General features: G+C 40.8%; 1 protein-coding gene across 5 annotated transcripts in view; it reads left to right on the forward strand.

Annotated features, from left to right (window-relative positions):
* Positions 1 to 5,564: 5,564 nt before the first annotated feature.
* LOC148373206 (junction plakoglobin a-like) overlaps positions 5,565 to 21,228 on the forward strand; it is a 109,460-nt gene continuing 93,796 nt past the window's right edge. For 2 of the 5 annotated variants that reach the window (XM_088333087.1, XM_088333096.1), the window contains exon 1: positions 5,565 to 5,939. The gene's annotated coding sequence lies outside the window, so the exon portion shown is untranslated. The remainder of the gene's footprint in view (positions 5,940 to 21,228) is intronic. The other 3 variants (XM_088333105.1, XM_088333078.1, XM_088333149.1) reach the window with 2 other exon arrangements.

Genomic DNA, 21,228 nt, shown 5'->3' on the forward strand with positions numbered 1-21,228 from the left:
AGTGATGGGAACGGATGCTAACTTCAATCTTCTGCAGAAGGAAGATCAGTCAACGGCACTCCCACAGAGTCAGCTTGTTGGTTTACAAGAACAGGACAACACAATAAGCAGAACCATGTACTTTGTGCATAGACACAAGAGACCTACCAGGCGTGAGAGAGCTGTCGAGTCGCCTAGTGTGATGAAACTACTGAAGCATTGGAGCAGACTCACCATACAGAATGGCATGCTCTACAAAATAAGCAAAGATCCTTGCATGGCCAAGAAAATCTTCCAGTTTGTGGTGCCTGACTCATTGAAACAGAAAGTCCTTCACGGTTTACATGACTCAGCCGGTCACCAAGGCCAGAATCGTACTTTGTCTCTGGTGAGGCAACGATTCTTCTGCAATGGCATGGAACGTGATGTTGTGAACTATGTTAAATCCTGTCAGCGGTGTATAGTAGGGAAAACACCGGAACCACACCACTGTGCACCACTCAAGAACATAGTCACCTCTGACCCTATGGAGTTGGTCTGTATAGACTTTTGGACTGCTGAGCAAGAGAACAAGTCTGTAGATGTCTTGGTCGTAACTGATCATTTCTCCAAGATGGTGCACGCCTTCCCTTGCAGGAATCAAACCGCCAAACAAGTTGCTTGCCGTCTGTGGCAGGATTTCTTTCTTGTCTATGGTTTCCCTCAGCGTATCCACTCTGATCAGGGAGCCAATTTTGAGAGCAAACTGATCAAAGAGCTTCTAGAGATGGCTGGGGTGCAGAAATCCCATACGACTCTGTACCACCCAATGGGAAATGGTATCACAGAACGATTTAACCGAATATTGGGAGATATGATCAGAGCCCTTCCCCCTCAGCCCAAAGCAAAGTGGCCACAAATGCTGCAGCAGCTCACCTTCTGCTATAACTGCACAGAACACCAGCTCAGTAGCCTAGATGGTAAGGCGCCCGCTTTGAGACTGGGAGGTTCGGGTTCGCGCCCCGGCCGAGTCATTCCTAAGACTTAAAAAGTGGTCGGCGGCGCCCTCTCTTGGCTGCGGCTGCATCGGGTCAGATGCAATCGACATTTCGTTCTGTGTACATTGTTACACAGAATGACAATACAAGGAAATTATTATTATTATTATTATTATTATGAGATAACAAGGTTTTCACCTTTCTACCTAGTGTTTGGGAGGATCCCTCGTCTCCCTGTCGATGACATGTTTCAACATGCTAGTACCAATGATGCTGTTGTCAGCTACTCTGACTTTGTAACCCATCTGAAGGAGGATCTACATGAAGCTGCTCAGATTGTACGGAGGAATATTCTCCGAGAACAGACTCGCCATGCCAAGCTGTACAACCATAGGGCCAAAGGATCACCTCTCGTCGTGGGAGACCTGGTGTTGATCGCCAACAGAGGTGTTCCAGGGAAACACAAGGTTGCAGATAAGTGGGAGTCGACCCCGCATCAAGTCATATCAGTCAAGCCTGATCTCAATGTCTATAGAGTCAAGGATTGCCTGACGGGCAAAGAGAAGGTAGTTTACAGGAATTTGCTGCTCTCTGTTAGCTTTTTGCCCTGTAAGGGAGATCTGGCCAGCGAATCTGAACACTTAGGGTATGATACTGCTATGCACGGAAGTGATGTATGTCCTGATTTACCTGACGCAGTCGAAGGCAGTGATGTCCGTACAGTAAACTGGGTGATACAGTCAGGTGAAGAGCAAATTCATTCAGAGGTGGAGGATAACTCACTAGACAGCAGATCTGATGCCCTGTCTGACTCTCTCACAGTCGATACATCCAGTCAAGGCAGTCAGCACATCCCCGAACAAGATGTTGATCAAACTGCAGGTGACAATATGGAAAGCCCACCACGGTGCTCTGAAAACATGATCCCTTTGGGTATAGGGCCACCAGACACTGTCCTCCCAGACGAGACCCCATTGAACACTGACCCCCCGGACATTGTTTCCCCTGGTACTGACGCATCTGAGACAGCCACTCCTAATACTGACTGTTTAGACTTGACTGCCCCAGACCCTCAACCTCAGGTTATTTGTGCTCAACCTAGCCGTTATGATCTTAAGGTCTGCCAGTCCATCAGGCCTCCCGGTCGTCTTATTTGTCAGATGAATGACCAGTTGGTAGGTGACAATTCTGTGTCCGCAATATCGGCTAGTTCCTTTTTTAAGTTCTTTAGAGATTCACTTTCAGTTTGAGTAACAAAGCTTGACCAAGAAACAAGAATTGTGCCTATGTGAGTACTTGAAACTACAGGAACAATGTTTTATACTTCAGAGATGTAACAGGCATCTTTGAGTCTGTGCTTAGTTAGGAGTTTGATCGCCTCCTTTCTTTTCACACTCCTTTTTGGGAGAGTTTGAGAACTGACATGCGCTTTAGTTTGTTCCTTGTAATACTGTACCAGTTTTTGTGCCCTTTTTTTTTATCAATATTTGCACTTTTGCATGTGATTTTTTTTTTCTGTTTAGTGCAGCACTCCCATATTTAGCAGAATTTCAGGGGGGTGTATGTAATGGGTGTAATAATAACTTTTGTTTTATTGAAATTCCTGCTGAAACATGTGTATAGTTTTTGGTAAGTAAGTGTCCTGCAAGGATGAGTCCAACAGTGCCACCTGCTGGTATGGGGTGGGGTTTGGTTTTGGCTTCTGACATGTGACCGGGAGGCGGGGTTTGTTGGCAATTTTCAGAGAGAACTGCTACTGAGATCAAAGAGATCAAAGCCAGCAGAAAAGCTAATGTTGTGACTCATTCATTTGCAGAAACTGTAATAATAAAAACCTCATCCAGTCCAGCGTGAATGTGGATCTTTGGTGGGACAAGTACACCGCGGTTACTTACATATATACATATATGTATATATGTATGTATATGTGTGTATGTATATATATGTGTATGTATATAATGTGTGTGTGTATACAGTGGAACCTCGGTTTTCGAAAGCCTCTCAATTCGAACAAATCGGTTCTCGCCCAAAATTTCAAGAAATTCTTGCTTCACTTTTTGTTCAAAAAGTCGGAGTTCGAACGCCGGTATGCTAGGGTGCGATGCTGAGTGGTGTACGGGTGTAGATTGTGTAGATTGCCCCCACCCCTCGTGAAGAACTGTTATGACGTGCGTGCGCACTTCTTTTCGCTTTCGCTTTTAATTTCGGTGAATGGAGTGTTTTAGCCCCTAATTATGCCTCCGAAGAAGGTTGGTGCAAGCAGCAAAGTTGCTACAGGTGAAAAAAGAGGAGTAGTGCGTACAACTATTGCATTTAAGAAATAATAATAGCAAAATGAAGAAGGTTTGCGAGTTTCCCATCTTTTGAGGGAATAGAGCATGGCTTCTGCAGACCACCACAAAGGTAAGAAATCCTATTTATAATTCTTTTCTTTATCCTTTAACCGCTCACCACTTTTTGTGGGGACCCGGGTGCTAAATGACGTGTAAACGGCCTGATTTTTTTTTTATCTTTACACGTTCATGTTAGCGTAATCTTTCGTACGGAAGATTACGCTAACGCGAATGTACAATTAGCCAGGGTTAGCTTTATGTTTATGTTCATGTTAAACAATCAGGGTGTTGGAATGGATTAAAACGATTTTACATTACTTTTAATGGGGAAAAACGATTTTCGGTGATCGAACAAATCGGTTTTCGAACAGGGTTTTGGAACGGATTATGGTCGAGAACCGAGGTTCCACTGTATGTATATATGTATGTATGTAATATATTTATATATTATATATATTATATATTATATATACCACTGCCATATCCACCTAGTGGGAGGTGGCTAGAGTCATTTCTGACCCTTCTTGGGAGATTGATTCAGAGGAGGGGATTCCCAGCACCCTCGCTCAACCCAACTGAGGTGATGGGAGTCATTAGGTGACCAAACCCCCCCTAATGCTAAACGGCAAGCAGGGAGGCAACTGGTACCAATGTTTTAAGTCTTAGGTATGACTCGGCCGAGACTTGAACCACGACTTCCTAGTCTTGGGGCGGGCGCCATACCCCCCAAGGCCACCGAGCTGGTTTAACGTAAATCTCCTGAATAACATGGCGCGCAACTGAAAATGTCTAAATTTCAGGTTAAAGCACTTAAAAAAAAAAAAAATCATTATTTTGCCGTGCGCTCGCGTGCCACTGGTTAATCCTTCGCGTGTCATAGTTTGCCGACCCCTGATGTAGCAGGACAACGATCCGAAACACTGGAGCAAGTCCGCCTCCAAATGGCAAACGGGCAGTTCATGCTAGAAAACCCTCCAATATTGCATATCAAATCTCAGGGGGTAGAGCATTTCATAGCACCGGGGCCCACATGAAGAATGCTCAGGAACCTGTAGATTTCTTCTTGGCTCTTGTGATCACTAGTAAGATCAGTATTTTCCGAGCAAAGGCTCCGAGCAGAAATATTAAGAGAAATGTAATCTGGAAGATATGAGGGGGCAAGTCCATGCAGATTATACCAACAGAACCTTAAAATCACACCTTAAACTGACAAGGAGTCAATGCAGGTGAGCTAAAACCAGGGTAATTAGATCAAAATTTCTTGTCCTAGCTAAAAGCCTCGCTGCAGCATTTTGTACCAGCTGCAGCCCTTTGAGAGAAGAGAAATACATTGTTGATCGAGACGGGACATAAAAAACGCATGAATTATAATCCTCGCATCAGACTGGAACAGCATAAGGCGAATTTTTGAAATCTTGCTAAGATGGACAAAGTTCTCGTAATATTCTTACTGTGTGACTGGAAACACAGATTAGGGTAAAATGTGACACCTAGATTTTTTACTAAGTCACTCTGGGTAATATTACTTGGTGCTGGCAAAACACACACACTGTCCCTTTAAATTGCACATGCAACATAACCTACAATGTTTTCGTTTTGTCATTCATCGAAATTTATACTTGTTTGGATCCTTAATAATTTTACAGATTCAATTCGTATTGCCTTCAAAATCTGTAGCATGAATAATAAAATAAAGCATAAATATTTGTTCTTTTATAAATGAAAGTGCAGAAGTGCCCATTTCGCTTGAGTATTGCCCTCCAAAATCTGTACTTGCCAGTTTAATTGGCATTTTGCGATTAATCACATCTTTAGACAAGGAGAAACACGGAGTATGAAAGAAACAGAAAGAGAAGGATAGAACGAGGTAGATTGACAGCAAAAGAGAAGAGAGAGAGAAAGGGATAATGAAAGAAACAGAAAAGACCTAGAGAGAAAAAAAGAAGAAAGATAAAGAGAGGGAGTGAGTGATTGAATGAGAGAGAACGTGAACGAAGAGACCGCGAAAGAGAGGGACAAAGAGGAAGCGAGAGCGAGAAAAAGAGAGTCAAATGAAAATAGACGGAAAAGCTTAGTAAGAGAGAACCAAAGAGGGAAACACAGAGAGAGAGAGAGAGAGAGAGAGAGAGAGAGAGAGAGAGAGAGAGAGAGAGAGAGAGAGAGAGAGAGAGAGAGAGAGAGAGAGAGAGAGAGAGAGAGAGAGAGAGAGAGAGAGAGAGAGAGAGAGAGAGAGAGAGAGAGAGAGAGAGAGAGAGAGAGAGAGAGAGAAATTGAGACCGTGACAGACAGAATAGAGGAATAGAGATAATGAGAAGAAGAGAAAACGAAAGTGGGAGATAAAGGGGAAAAAGAGAGAGAGTGTTTTCAAGGGCACCACTCCTTATTCCACGAGACTGCTCATATAATCGTTTCGTTCACGAACGATCCATTACTAGCGGCAGCTGAGGTTGCTGACTTTACCTTGAATGTGCCCGTCTGGTCGCTCGCTTGCTGCACATCTCTTACAACACGAGAACTGAACACATGATAGGCTGCACAACATCTGAAGCGGATCGGCCACTTCTCAAATTCATATCCTGAGCTCGAACGAGAGAGGACGTCAATCGAAAGCGTTACCAGCTCGCATCCACCTGCCTTCTACTTCAGCGAGGTAACCTTACAACCGCCTTGTGCTTTTTCAACGCGTGATTGCATTAAAAAAGCTTCAGCAAGCTTCAGTCTGGATTCGTTCCACAGCATTAGCGACGTCTGGCCCCATGCAAAATTGGGTGGGCATGAGTGTACAAGTCCTGAGATGGATTTACAGTACTGCACAAACGTGTGTTCTGGTCAGTTGCGATTTTAGGTACAAAGCTTTGGGGGTGATGAGCACCAATGTTCTCTGCTATCTTCCCTGGGTCTTAGCAATCACACGAAGTCTGTGAGAGTCGTTTGGAATAACAGTGCGCAACGTCAATTCCAAGTGCAGCAACCAAATCATTAGCAAAACCTGACATCAAGTTACATTTTGCTGAGTTTTTGGCAATGCTATTTTTTTTTAATTTCAATGAATTGACTAATGTACTATTGGAAAGGTTTCACAGCATACACGCGTGAGTTGTTTTTTCAACAACTTAAATATTAATATATTAATATTAATATTTTAAGTGTTTATTTTAATGGTTGCACACACAGCTGCATTTAATCACACTTTTTAAATGGAAGTAAAATGTTGGCGCAATGATTGACTTCTATATGTTGAAATCACACTACTGTGGCAGAATTATGTTGTCATTGTGAATGCTTAAAAGGCTACAGGTAAATGTTTTTACGTCAATTAACTAATTTAATAGAGAAATACAATATATTAAAGGCAAAAAGATAATGTAACTTAATATTCTGGAGTAAAGAAAATATGATATGGCTGATTGTTGGCAAACAATCATTGAAATTAACCTTCAGGAGTTGGGTGGGGAAAGTGCTTATGATATCGCAATCATAATAGTTGTGGAGAAAAAAACCCTTATTATTTATATACTTAATATTTTCCATAATTGTTCAGATCTCGTAGCAACAGTGAAGACTATCAAGGGAGATCAGATTTTCTCACGAAGAACGATAGTCTTCTAGAAAGCGAAATCTCAGGTAGCTATTTTTTCCAATTTCCTTTGTAATGTATTTAACTTTGGCATACTAATCTTTCATGTAAAAACTAGTACAACTATGGGCAGCACGGTGGCGCAGTGGTTAGCGCGTGTGCGGCACAGTTCTGAGGTCATGAGATCGAACCTCTTGTGTGGAGTTTGCATGTTACTGTGCTTATGTGAGATTCCTCCGGGCAATCTGGTTTTCTCCCACATTCCAAAAACATGCATGTCAGGTTAATTGGCCGGTCCAAATTGTCCCTAGGCCTGAATGAGCGAGCGGATTGCCTGTCCTTGTGTGCCCTGCGACTGGCTGGCAACCAGTTCAGGGTGTCCCCTACCCAATGCCCGCGGATGGCTGGGATGGGCTCCACTGAGGATAAGTGGTGCAAATGATGGATGGATGGATATTACAATTATTGATTGATTATTGTGACGTCACAGTGTCCTTTGAGTGATCAAATGATGTGTTTGCTATTTTAATCAGAATGATTATGGGTTTAATGCATTAATTGTGACTGCAGTCGCTTCTGTCATTAAACTTCCACGTGGTTCAGTGAAAAACACAAAAAAAGATACTTTCTTTAATCATAATAGTTAGCTTTAGTATACGATGCAAGAAGAAGCACAACAGATATATACGTCCTCACTTTTGATAATAGTTTATTTCTGGGGTTGGGAACATTATTGACCCAAAGAGCCATAATAGCAAAATGTTTAGTTAAAAAAAAAAAAAAAAAAAAAAAAAGGGAGCCATTCAATATATTTTAAGACAAATTTCAGCAAAACTGCCAAACTCGCTCTGTTGACAAAAGGTAATTCTTCAGCGCAATTTATTTCACCGTGTGACGTTATATGATTCAATAAAATTTAAAGTGGCTTGCGAAACTATTTGGCCCCTTTGAACTTTGACCTTTTGCCACATTTCAGACTTCAAACATCAAGATATAAAACTGGAATTTCCTGTGAAGCATCAACAATAACAAAAAACAAATAGGTGTGCAAATTTATTCAGCCCATTTACTTTCAGTGCAGCAGACTCTGTCCAGAAGTTCAGCGAGGATCTTTGAAAGATTCAATGTTGATCTAAATGACTAACGATGATAAAAGGAATCCATCTGTGTGTAATCAAGTCTCTGTATGAATGCACCTGCACTGTGATAGTCTCAGAGGTCTGTTTAAGTCAAGTCACATTTATTTATATAGCCCTTAATCACAAAAATGTCTCAAAGGACTGCACAGGATTACAATGACACAATTACCTGATCTTAAACCAGCTTGCGGGCAAAGAACAACTCAAAAACCTCAGTGTGAGGAGAAAAGAGAAACCTAGAGAAAGGACCCCACATGTGGTGATCCCCCTTCTGGGATTGACCAGGGTGAATCACAATTAGCATTACTATACACAGAATAGTAAACAGTAGGTAAGATGTTGAAAATGTCCGGAAAGAGAATGACACCGACGCCCCCAGCCTGTAAACTAGTCCAGGAGCATCATGAAGAACGAGGAACAGACCAGGCAGGTCCGAGATACCGTTGTGGAGAGGTTTAAAGCTGGATTTGGATACAAAAAGATTTCCCAAGCTTTAAACATCCCAAGGAGCACTGTGCAAGCAGTAATATTGAAATGGAAGGTGTATCAGACCACTGCAAATCTACCAAGATTGGGCCGTCCCCCTAAACTTTCAGCCCATACAAGGAGAAAACTGATCAGAGATGCAGCCAAGAGGCCCATGATTACTCTGAATGAACTGCAGAGGTCTACACTGAGGTGGGAGAATCTGTCCATGGAACATCAATCAGTCGTATACTGCACGAATCTGGCCCTTACGTAAGAGTGGCAAGAAGGAAGCAATTTCTTAAAGATATCCGTGTTGTTTAAAGTTTGCCACAAGCCAGCTAGGAGACACACCAAACATGTGGAAGAAGGTGCTCTGGTCAGATGAGACCAAAATGTAACTTTTTGGCAACAATGCAAGACGTCATGTTTGGCATAAAAGCAGCACAGCTCATCACCCTCAACACACCATCCCCACAGTCAAACATGGTGGTGGCAGCGTCATGGTTTGGGCCTTCTTTTCTTCAGCAAGGACAGGGAAGATGGTTAAAATTGGTGGGAAGATGGATGGAGCCAAGTACAGGACTATTCTGAAAGAAAACCTGATGGATCAGTGGTCTTAAACTCACGGCCTAGGGACAAATTGTGCCCCCCAGGATGATAGTTTGAGGCCCCTGCCTTAATATGAAAATATGAAAGTTTAAAGGGACAGCAAGTTTTATTTGCCCACTACATGTTGCTGTATTCTGTCATGCCACTGAAAATGAGTACTAAAAGCACAACGGAAGGAGACAAAATACGGAGACTCTATGACCAAAAAAAGCACCTTGTTACTTTTGAAAACAGTACAAAAGAAAATAAGATAAAATAAATAAAAAAAGTAACATCAAGAAAAAGGAAAAGAAAAAGGGCAATAATTTGAAGAAAAAGGGTGCTTTTTGCTCACTTTCTGTCTCCGTCGTTTGAAATCTTCTTTGGACAAAGTTAGCTGACAAATACAAAGCAATGTTACTTTAAGCACAGCAGAATGTTTCTCTCAGCGCTGTTTTTGTAGAAAACCCCATTTGGCCCAACCTCACTCGGTTGAGTTTGAGACCCCAGATTTAGAAAGAGACCATTACAAAATGTAAATTTTGATGACCAGCTTCAAATACATGGACATCTGACGACTGTGGCATCAGACAGCCATTTTTAGATTGAGAGTGAGCTATATTTACAAGACGTCATTATCTCTGATGTGCGCTACAAATAAAGGCCCACGTGTCTGCTCAGACATCTGTGGAAAACTGCTCCAATAATTTATGTAGGCGGTGTGAGGCTGTTGTGTTGACTGTTCGAATTTATTTCTCGGGCTAATATTTTGGATTGAGATACAATTCCATTGTAATTGTAATTATCAGCACTATAAAAAGGCTGAAATGGATCCTCTTCCTTTCCTGAAACCACTCTGCTCCTCCATCACCACCTCATTCGTTCTTTCTCTCACTCTCTTAATCAAGACTCTTCCATACAGCTTACCCGGCACAGACAACAAACTGATACCTCTCGAATTGCTACATTAATACTTATCACCTTTACGATTATACAATGGCACTACACCAATCAACAGTAACCACACCACTTAAAAAGCATACATTCAACAAGCGTACTAACCAGTCAATCATAGCTGTGCCACCTTTTTTCAGGCATTCAGCAGTACAACCAACCAACCCAGGTGCCTTCCCCCCTTTCATTTCTTTCACTGCATCTTGCACCTCCCATGTTTCCACAGGCTTCACATTTAAATCACCCAACACGGGCATTCTCTCCATACCATCGATCGCCTCGACTCTAACTTCTCTCCCATCCTCCACATTTAGCAACTCCTCAAAATACTCTGCCCATCTCATCCTGACTGCACTACCGCTAATCAGCAACCTACCATCCTTATCTTTCACTTTCTCTTCCTTTCCAGACTCTGTTTCTTACTCTTTTCACTTCTTTCCAGAACACTTTTCTCCTTTCCTCAAAGTTCACTCCTATTTTTCGACACCATTCATCATTTGCTTTCCTTTTCGCTGCTTCCACTGCCGCTTTTACCAACCTTTTCTTCACTTTATATCTTTCATACGCATCGCCACCCTTATCTTACAGCCACTCCTCAAAGGCACGTGTCTTTTCTGTCACAGCCTCTGATACCTAATCATTCCACCATTCACTTCCTTTCCTAATACCTCGACCAACTTTTCTCATTCCACACACTTCTTTTGCACTCCTCAACACTGCCTCTTTAAACCACTTCCATTCAATTTCCACACTCTCCATTTCTTTTCTACTAATCCGTTCATACTCTTCCCTTATCCGCTCTTTAAACTCTTTCATTTTCTGCCTTATTCAACTCTGACATTTTCATCTCTTTCCTCACACTCTTCTTATAACTAGCCCTCCACGATCCATCTATTCTCAGTTTTCCTTCCACATAAAAATGATCAGACATACCACTCATTTCACCTCCGTAAACATGCACATCCAACAATCTACTTAACATCCCTTTCTTAACCACTACATAATCCATCAGTGCTCTGTCCACCATCTTGCCACTACCCACTCTGACAAAGGTATACTTATCATTATTGCACTACTGTACATCTTCATAAATGGTTGGGTCGTGGGGAAGCGGCCTCAGCAGGGAAGCCCAGACCGCCCACCCCAGCCACTTCATCAAGCTCATCCAACTGGATCCACAGTCATTCCCTGGCCAGCCTAGAGATGTAGTCTCTTGAGCGGGTCTTGGGTCGTTCCCTGGGCCTTCTACCGGTGAGACACCTTCCGAGGGAGGCGCCTTGGAGGCATCCTTATCAGATGCCCGAGCCACTTCAGCTGGCTCCTCTCAACACTGAGGAGAAGCAGCTTTACACTGAGTCCCTCCCGGATGACCAAGTTTCTCACCCTATCTCTTAAAGAGAGACCGGCCATCCTGCTGAGTAAACTCAATTTTTATCCTCTTGTATCCGGGATCTTGTTCTTTTGGTCATGACCCACAGTTTGACCTCGGGCGAGGGTAGGAACGTAGGTCGACCGGTAAATTGAGAGCTTCAAATATGTCCAGGATTTGCGGCCAAATTATTTTACAAAGTGCGTTTGTATTTCCAAGCAATTTTATGTTAAGTAGGTACGAGTCACATCAAAGGCATTCAATATGAGTTAGCTAGTGCCAAAAAGCTATGTTAGTGTTTTACTATTGTCATTCCTTACTACGTAGATTAGCTTATTTTATTGTTATTAACCAGGGATTCAATTCGGTTATCTTTTGAATATCACATGTTTTGAAAACTGCAATGTGCGCTGCCATAAATCTTATTGCGCTAAAATGAATTGCCAAATTATTAATGGATATGAGAGACAAATGTTAAGAGAAAACGTCATTTGCCAAAGTAAATATTTTCAACATGTTCAAAATTGATTTCTTTACAAGGTGCAAATACCCCGTGCTTTACTTATCTATTACATTCCCAAAAATCTTTGATACAAAGTCGTTTTAGTAATGTTTGCGCAAGGGGGACATTTCACACCGGGGTTGCATTTGTCTTCAAAATGAAGCACAGTAACACGTACCAGCTAATGAAGAATTGGTAAGCATCCAGACTTTTAAAAGCTTTTAGATCAGTACTGGTGTATAGGGATACTCCATTTATCATATAAAGGTACAGATCGTGTGGACTGAAGTCAGGCATACCGGATGATTTTTTTTAAAGATGTGTGATTACGTCAGGAGGTAGACTGTATGGATGGGAAACTATCATTGCTAATGCTATCCTTTGTTTCTCTGAATAGCCCCCTTTGTGCTTTCCGACAAGGTGAGCCACCTTATCCGACAGTCATTGCCAATCGTGTTGAATAGTATAGCTGTTGTTGTTGTTGTTGTTGTTGACTGTTTACTGGCCTTGTCAATTATTTACTACAGGGTACTACTGTCCATGATGGTGTCGTCACGTGTGTACAATGGGTCGATACTTAAATGTAAAGTATGACTGAAATACAAATAGTTAATATATAAATGTTGTTATTTTCTTGTAGATTTTGTCAAAAGAAATGTTATTCAAATGAGAAGGCGGGTTAAGCTCCCTCTGCTTTTTACATATTAGTTGATCAGTGTTGTAGCCGATTTATTCATTTGAACATGAGTCGGGGCTGGTAGTCTGCATTCCTTGATCCTTGGTCACTACAGGAGCGATTATCTTTGCAACAACCATAGCTACAGTTGCATCAACCACCGCAGCAACAACTGTTATGGCCTTGGCATCCTATAGTAAACCCCCTCTGGGCACATTGACAGTAGCAGCATGAGCAGAGGTACATTGTATTCCCGCTCTCTGACGAAGCAAATACAAATGAAATTTCCCCTTGATAATCAACAGGCCAAAATTGGTCATTACGTCGTTAGAAATCATGTATACAAATTTAATTCATTCTGGGAGTAGCTTCGTAACCAGAAAACTTTACAAATAGAGACTCATTTTAAATGTATATGCGCAGATTTGTTCGAAGCCCCACAAAAGTACAGTATCATATTTTTTGAATGAATCACAAAAAAGCAACAAAATATGAAACAAACAAATGTTGAGCTTAAATTCCTGCACAAAAAAAGAGGCACATAATGTAAAAAAACAAAGAATAAAGGATATTATAAAATATTCATTTACCTTTTTGTCTGGCATGTTTTGAAAAAGCTGCTTTTGACAATCCGTCCAAAACACACGAGGTAAAAATCATAATGAGTGAAAGCCCAACATGTCTTTTTCTGGGTAATTGCTTTCCTCACATTCCAAGACTTTCTGGAGTTATGTTAAAATGTCTTTAATTTGGGCCAATTAAATGATGGCTGCGTCCTCCTCCCCGCCATCTTGCTGAAAACCCTCCTCCTCATGTCTCTGAACTCTGAACCCTGAAAACTGTCGGAGATGCAAAGAGCATGCTGGGATGCACACCGGTTGCCAGGCAGGTTTTGCGCTATAGCCAGTTTGTTCTGGCTCAGGAAACTCATGGAGCAGCGAATAGCAGTGCATGCAGCACTGTATGTTTGACTTTTTATTCTAAGACGCCTTTGTAACTAGAGGCAATAACTTCCCAATTCAGGTCGTAACCTGAAACCTTTGTTTGCAGAGACATTCATAGGTAGAGGTACCACTGTACCTGTCTTTAGTGACAAGATGTTTTAACTTGATTTTGATTTAAAAAAAATAAGTTAGAGTGTAATCAGTTTTGCACACAAGCTGTTCTGCTTATCACAGTCAAGACAGTCGGTTAGTCAGAGTGAACCCTCCCATTTTCAGCACGCCCGCTGGCTTTGTAGAATTCTGTTTTCTTGCCAAACTGAAAATTGGCATTAACTTCATCGAAAACAATTTGGAAGTGTTTTTCTGCTTTGTTGTCCATGTAGCGCTACTGCAAAAAACGTGTTTTTATAGATAAGTCGGATATTGATAGTTTATTCTCCTTGTTTCTGTTTTTAATATTGGACACTTTCAAATGAGATTGCATAGGGTGTTGCATGGTTCGTTATTTTGAATATTATTCCTCACTGTTGTTTGTCATTTGCACTACTGTACATCTTCATAAATGGCATTGAATTAATTATTTTATTAAGGCCCTAATTGGCATAAATTTGTCTTAAATCCAATTTTCAAAAGTATTAAAAATGTGAACACATTTATATCATATTAGTTTGAACTAAAAAGATTCAATTGCATTTATCCACTGTCTTTTTTTAATTATTCACCGATTTACTTTTGTGGCTACATTGCGTGACCACTTAACATAACTATTAAAACGGTAATGTGGTTTCAGTCTGGCCTGTCAGAGCAGACACATTAGGTCAACCCACAAAAAGCTAAACACTGTGCCAGTTAATTTGTACAAACCATGTATTGTGTGCAAGAATGATTTATGTTTTTATGTTTTGTGTTTCAATTTTTGTTTTTGTTTTTTTGATCGACTTAGTCGTAACCCCTTAACGCTCCGGTGAAATTTGTCTAAAATCCCAACCCGAGACGTACCCAAAGTCAATTGAATGTTGTTCTTGACCCGTTTAGAGAATATGGACGGTTTTAGCTATTTTGAAAGGCAACACAATGACGTTTTGTCTCAATAATAATAATCCCTCCTAGTGCAAACATTGAGTACTGGTGATCTAGGATGAACGTTTTTTATTCTCGCCTAAATTAGTTTTTGGAATCAAATGCCTGCAGATGAATGTAGAGCTTGAATCATTATCTAGTTCCTTGTCAAATTTGATCAAAGTATAAAAAAAAACCTTCCAAATTTTCTAAGGATAGGTTTTAGGCGTTTCCAAAAGTGGCCATTTGGTGATGAGCAGTTTCCAACACAAAAACCTTTGCAAATGATCTGCATTTTTATATAGACTTCCCAAAGCGCTTTACAATGTGCTTTACCCATTCACTCACACACCAATAGCGGCCGTGCAGCCATGCGACATGTAACACGGAGGAGCCGAGATTCGAACTGCCATCTCTTGATCCCAAGATGAGCGCTCTACCTCCTAAAATACTGCTGCCCCAAATGTGTATATTACTTTGGCCAATTTTTTAGACATTTTGAAAGAGTTTCAAAATCTTGAATCTTTTATTTTTCTTTGTGCACATTTGTGTGTAAAAATGGTGCGTAAAAATGAATCACTAGTTGCATTACGCACTTATTTCAGGGTGTAATTTAAGTACAGCAGGAAAATCTTCATATTTATTTATTCAAAATTTTATTGGCTAACCAAAGTGTCATCATCATGTGGCAACTAGAGTTATTCGGAGGTAAAGGATGCGTTGTCTTTATAGGCAAATGTGGGTTGTGGACCGTAAAACAAAGAATGCAATTGGCCAAAAAGGATGTCCATAAGAAGTTCAGGGGCTTACGGCTAATAGAAAATAATTGTAGTTGTCTGTTTATTTATAACAAGAATTATGGAGCTAAACAGACAGCTAGCAAAAAGCAACATCCATCGATGCAGGGATGCTTTTTGACGTATTTTTAGGCCTACGGGAGTTTCCTTAGCTAGGTTTTGTGTCAAGGCACCCCCAATAAATGCCCAAAAAGTCGATAAAATCTGCTTTTGTGCGGTCCTCTTCTGCGTGGGTCTATAATGCCCTCTGACGGCCAACATGGGTACTTCAGCTCCTTAACACCGACCACTCTAAGTAGCAGAATCCAATATTCTATAGTCCTGGCAATGCATCACAGAAAAAGTATTTTCTAACAGTCCCTCACCGTTATAGCTTATTTGAAAATTAATTTCTTTACCCCCAGATAACTGACACCAAAAGTAGTGTGTGAAATGAAATAACCTATCCAGTTACAAATTATTGTATATACTCCTATAGAAGGCCACCCTCTTCAACTGATTTAAAATAGCCTCATAATAAAATAACTAGAAAAAAAGTACAACAACCTGTGGAAGCAGTGAACCCTTCATATTTCTTGTCTTGTGCAATCCACTCTCTATTTTGTCTTCTGTTTTCAAACCACTCCAAGAGCTTCTTAATTTATAGGTACTAATCAGAACATGTTTCCTTTAATTTTACAAACAAAATGACCAAAAAAAACCCAAACACTTTTCACATAAATTCTGTGCTCATGTTTGCCCCATTGATTTTGTTGTTTCTGTATAAGCCATGCCTCCTTCACTAGTGGTGACACACAACCACTTATGCACATTAAAAGTGAGTATATACCGTAGGGAGAGTAGCTACATGAAGAAAAATTCAGCAACCTCGTACTTTGTGTTCGAGACCGGGCCATCAAAACTGTATTCAGTTACATATTGTAGTCAAATATAAACACCCTTCAGGGATTGTCATGATTCGTGCGGGTGCTGAAAACCCTTGAAAAAGGCTGAATTTTAATATCGTGTATTCAAGGTCAGAAACATGCTTACATTTTGGGTGAAGTGCTTTAAAATGCTTGAAATATTAGCCATTGCCATGTTTCCTGGCAGTCTGACTCTATAGACCACACAATAAAAATTCACGTCTAATCCCCTTGAAACAACTATACTGTATGTGTCCATCTAATAGCACAGAATCTCATGACAGGTTATATAAATGTCTTGCACACATGCATGTGTGCATGCACAGCTTAATTTGACAGTAGCTTTACTAAGAACTCCTCAATACTGACAATGTACTGCTGGCCATGGTGCATGTAACGTGTTCTTAATACAAAGTGGACGAGTAGTCTTCTGCAATAGCATGATAACACATACAGATCTTACATGTTATTGAGTTGATTTTTAAAAATACCACAGAAAAATCACACTTTCTCAGTTAATGCAGTGATCAAGAAAAATGTGAATACAGTGATTTATAAAAGGTCACGCTTAAAAATTGTTTTTAGAATACTTTTTTTTCTTCTTGGCTGCTGGTGTTGCTCATGTCGTTTCCAAGACCCCCAAAGTAGGTGGTCCTAGGTTCCCATGTCAACGACAGATAAGCTATTGTCTCAATTGCAAGTCGGTTTATAATGAATTGCCGTGGGTTTGTTTTCACTTTTTCCAGGATACGTTTACCTGCTGCTTTTTCTCAAGTAAGCCAAAAAACTTTTTTTTTTTTTTAAATTTCACACTGTCCAGCAATGTCTAGTTTAAGAAATAGGACCCTTTGATACCATTTGATACTTTGTTACTCAATTGTCTATTTGTATTTTATATTTTCTTGTTTATTTTTTCTTTTCAACCACATTTACGAACTACATTTTATATTGAGCAATACTCAAGATGCTCTGTCACGTAAGGTCAGACAGACACAAGGAAGCAAAAACAAAACGTGGATTCAATCAAACTCCAAGAGGGCATTTATTCAATAACAAAATAAGGCCCAATCCCATTCCTCTCACTTGGCGCTGAGAACCCTCCAGTGAGGTCCCTTCATAGGGGCGCCCCCTTAGTGAGAGGAGTGCAAGTGAACATTGTCGCCTAAGAAATTGGACGGCACTTGCAAGGTTCCACCCCAGTCCAGTAGATGGTCGTAATACTAATTGGCTGTAGACCTCAGTGACGTATTGGCCTATGTCACATGTAAACAACTTGAGTCTAAACCTGTGGTGTGGCAGTTGGAGAGTCCGTGCAACGTTGAAAATGCCTGCTACAGCTGTGTTATAACCGATCACCTCTTCCTTTTCTCCAATCAACGGAGGAGAAATGTGATCTACTGAAGACGGCTTCGGCGCTATGAAGCGCTGATTCAGCTTTACAAGGTACGTCCATTCATTTAAAAAATGACCCATTTGGTCAAATACAGTAAGGGTTAACGTACAACTCACGTTCACATAATACCCGATGTTTGTGTAGACATAAATGACAACCTACTTATTAGTATCTTAATGCTATTTTATGACATAGTAGGGGTTTTTAATGTGTGACATGATGAAAAGTAAATTAACACAAGAACAGTCCACCTGACCCTTAAGCTGACATAATATTGTTACCAAATATTCCCTGGAGCACCCAAACACCTTTGTTCATAAGTAATTTAATTCAAAAGAGTTGTCATTAGATATTCATTAAATATTTCTACATTTTTTTAATGATGCTTACGTCACAGTAAAAGTTGTCTTTTTCTTTTCTATGCCCACATTTATGTCTAAATTGTTTATCTTATCTATTGTGTTCCAGAGTGGCCGTCCCATAAGTGTGGACAGGTTGGACAGGAATGTTCCCATCCTGTGCTTATGGTTCGATGTGGAGTCAGAACTCATCCAGGACTTCAGGTCGAGCAAGAAGTCCATGTGAGCCCTGCAGAAGCTGCTGAAGAGGGAACAGGGCAATGGTTGGAGGTCCTGATCTACGAGCACTGGCTGGCCCACGGTCTGTCCTTCCGTGTGGTGTCACGGGTCTTCAGTGTTCCCGGGTCCACCATATTTGAATTGTCCACAGTTAATATGTAATAAATTGCCCAAAACCTATGTTTGTGAACTTTTTCGCGCGGCCAACCGCGTGTAAAGCACGGCTGTATCTCAAAAGCGTCCAACAGCGTCTGCTTCTCGGGCAGAAATTTCTGGCCGTGATTCAGCCTCGATATGCCCGTGAAAGGCTGTGTGACCGGGCCTTTAGCGACTGGCGATGGAGATGTAAAGGCTCGACTCGTTTAAGATAAAAACAGGGATAGGCTGAACCGTGAATTTTTTGCACAGTTATCCTACTTTTCGGTTTGGGGTGTGAAGAGTTTTTTTGCGGCTCCCTTGGTAGATTTATGCGCTGTGTAAAGTAGCGATTTTGCAATGTTCATGGGGGTTATTTTGCAAGAAATTTGAATTTTTAAAAATCCAGGCCTACTTAATATGCACAGCTTTATCTAGTCTGGCCGGTGCCGCTATGTCAAGCCGGATGTAGATATTTGAGATAATTGCGGGTTCGTGGTCTCCTCAAATTGACCCCCAGGATCGATCCCAGAATCACGGAATAGAAAAGTTTAGCCCATCGTCTTCTACGGCCGCTGGACAACTGCTCCTTAAGGAGTCTTATGAAGATGTGAAAGAAAATATTACACAAGCGCAGCACGGCGGCGCAGTGGTTAGCGTGTGAGCGGCACAGTTCTGAGGTCATGGGTTCGAATCCAGCTACCAACTTTCCTGTGCGGAGTTTGCATTTTCTCCCCGTGCTTGCGAGGGTTTCCTTCCACATTCCAAAAAAAAAAACATGCATGTCAGGTTAATTGGCCGGTCAAAATTGTCCCTGGGTGTGAATGGGTGAGCGAATTGTCTGTCCCTGTGCGCTCTGCGAATTGGCTGGCAACCAGTTCAGGGTGTCCCCTGCCCACTGCCCGGAGATGGCTGGGATGGGACCCTACTGAGAATAAGCGGTGGAGATAATGGATGGATGGATATTACAGAAGCACTGTTATAAAGGAAATAGAAATATCCTGGCAGACAATTGTTAACCGGGTCAATGAAAGGGCATTCAGTAATTCAGTGGTAGAATTGCAACAAAGACAAACGTTTGCCAATTTTTTTAAACATTCTTTTCAGCTTACGTTTCGCTTTCAAGACTTTTATCATGTTTATCCTGAATTGCCATGTCTACTCTTACTGTAAACAATGTTCACTACATTATCAATGTCGATAAAGGCAATGATTCTAATTCTTCATAAATAACCTACTTCTCTCTCTTTATGAGAAAATGAATAAATGGGGGATGGACCTGGATTATGTACTATGAAACCCTTGTCAAACATTTCGTTGATACCATATTTGCATATTTTGAGTCAAGAAAAATTCAGGCGAGAATAAAAACCTTCTATTCATGTGTGCTCCAACTCTGATTACTTAATGTTAGTAGCACTTACAGTGATTATCTCAGTTTGGGACAAAACCTCTTACGTCCCAAAAGAGACAAGCATCCATATTCCCTAAAATATTCAAGGACAGCATTGAATTTGCTTTAGGTATGTCTTGGATTGGGATTTTAGGTGAAAAAGTAATGTAATACCCTATCTTTGTTTTGTGCCATATCCCTCGGAGTCAGACAAACCTTGGCCACACTTACCTAAATGAACTCATTCATATCTGGGCTAACTAACGTTTGTAGTGGAGTAATCCTACAACAAGGTGCATTTTTGCAAAAGAAAACAATTTAAATACTGTATTAGGATGTCCAAGCAATGCTTGCCTTGTCACTAGTAAACCATTGCAGCGATATCAGAATAATTTTGACTTGTAGGAGTTCCCAACTTTTTCATGATGCTGCTTCATAATAGTCATGCAGGGTTATTTTTTCAATAGAGGATTAAAGATAATAATGTAAAGGAGCACAGCAATGAACGACAAAATGCGAATAAGGGTTGTGCCCATGAACAAACAAAAACAGATCTTTTATTTGTATTTTTTTGTTTATCCTCTGCATATTTCACACGCTTGCATCTACTGCCACTGCGTCAAATTATTTTAAATGGGGTGCAGCTTGATCTAGTTGGGCTGGCACATTTTGACTTAATTGGTTGCCCGTTTGCCAAGCCATGATAAAAAGGCCTGGCTATGTCAATCCAGCTGTAGATATTAAGGATAAATGCGCGTTTGGGGCATTTTCAAACAGATCCCCGGGATCCAGATCAGAATCACGGATTGTAAAATATAAAAGTGTCACCCATCTTCATGAACAACAAGATCCTCAAGTTTTTCGAAGGTGTGAAAGAAATCGTATGGAAAAAAAACATTAAATGAGCAAGTAAACTTCTAAAAGAGAGAAAGCTCGGAAGACCACTGCACACTGGCTCAATGAAACTGCATGCTATTTGCAGATTAGGTTGAAGCGTATTCAGTGGTTCAGAAAACTTGTTTTTTACCTTCCATGCGGGAGGCCCCTGTTCAACTTCCAACTGATGCAACTATGACATGTTTTGCCTATTAATCCTAACATTCTGTTAATCTTATTTTTCTCTTTCAATTATTTATTACATGTAAAGTCAAATCAGGTCACATTTATTTGTATAGCCCTTAATCGAAAAATGTTTTTCAAAGGACTGCACAGGCCACAATGACATCATCCCCTGATCTGAAACCGAAAAAAATCAAAACCTGAGCACGAGGAAAACAAGCATCCTTGAGGAGGGGCCACACAACTGGTAATCCCCTTTGCAGGATTGCCGCAATAGATTTTGCATTGGGTATCAATACACATGTTTATCCTGGAGTACTAAGTCTAATCTAATAGCAAACCATGTTCACTATATTTTTATCAATGACAATAAATATAAATCCAATTTTAATTCTTATCCATA

This window comes from Urocampus carinirostris, chromosome 1 (assembly GCF_059441175.1).
Source record: "Urocampus carinirostris isolate Australia breed hairy pipefish chromosome 1, RoL_Ucar_1.0, whole genome shotgun sequence".
Lineage (NCBI taxonomy): Eukaryota > Metazoa > Chordata > Actinopteri > Syngnathiformes > Syngnathidae > Urocampus > Urocampus carinirostris.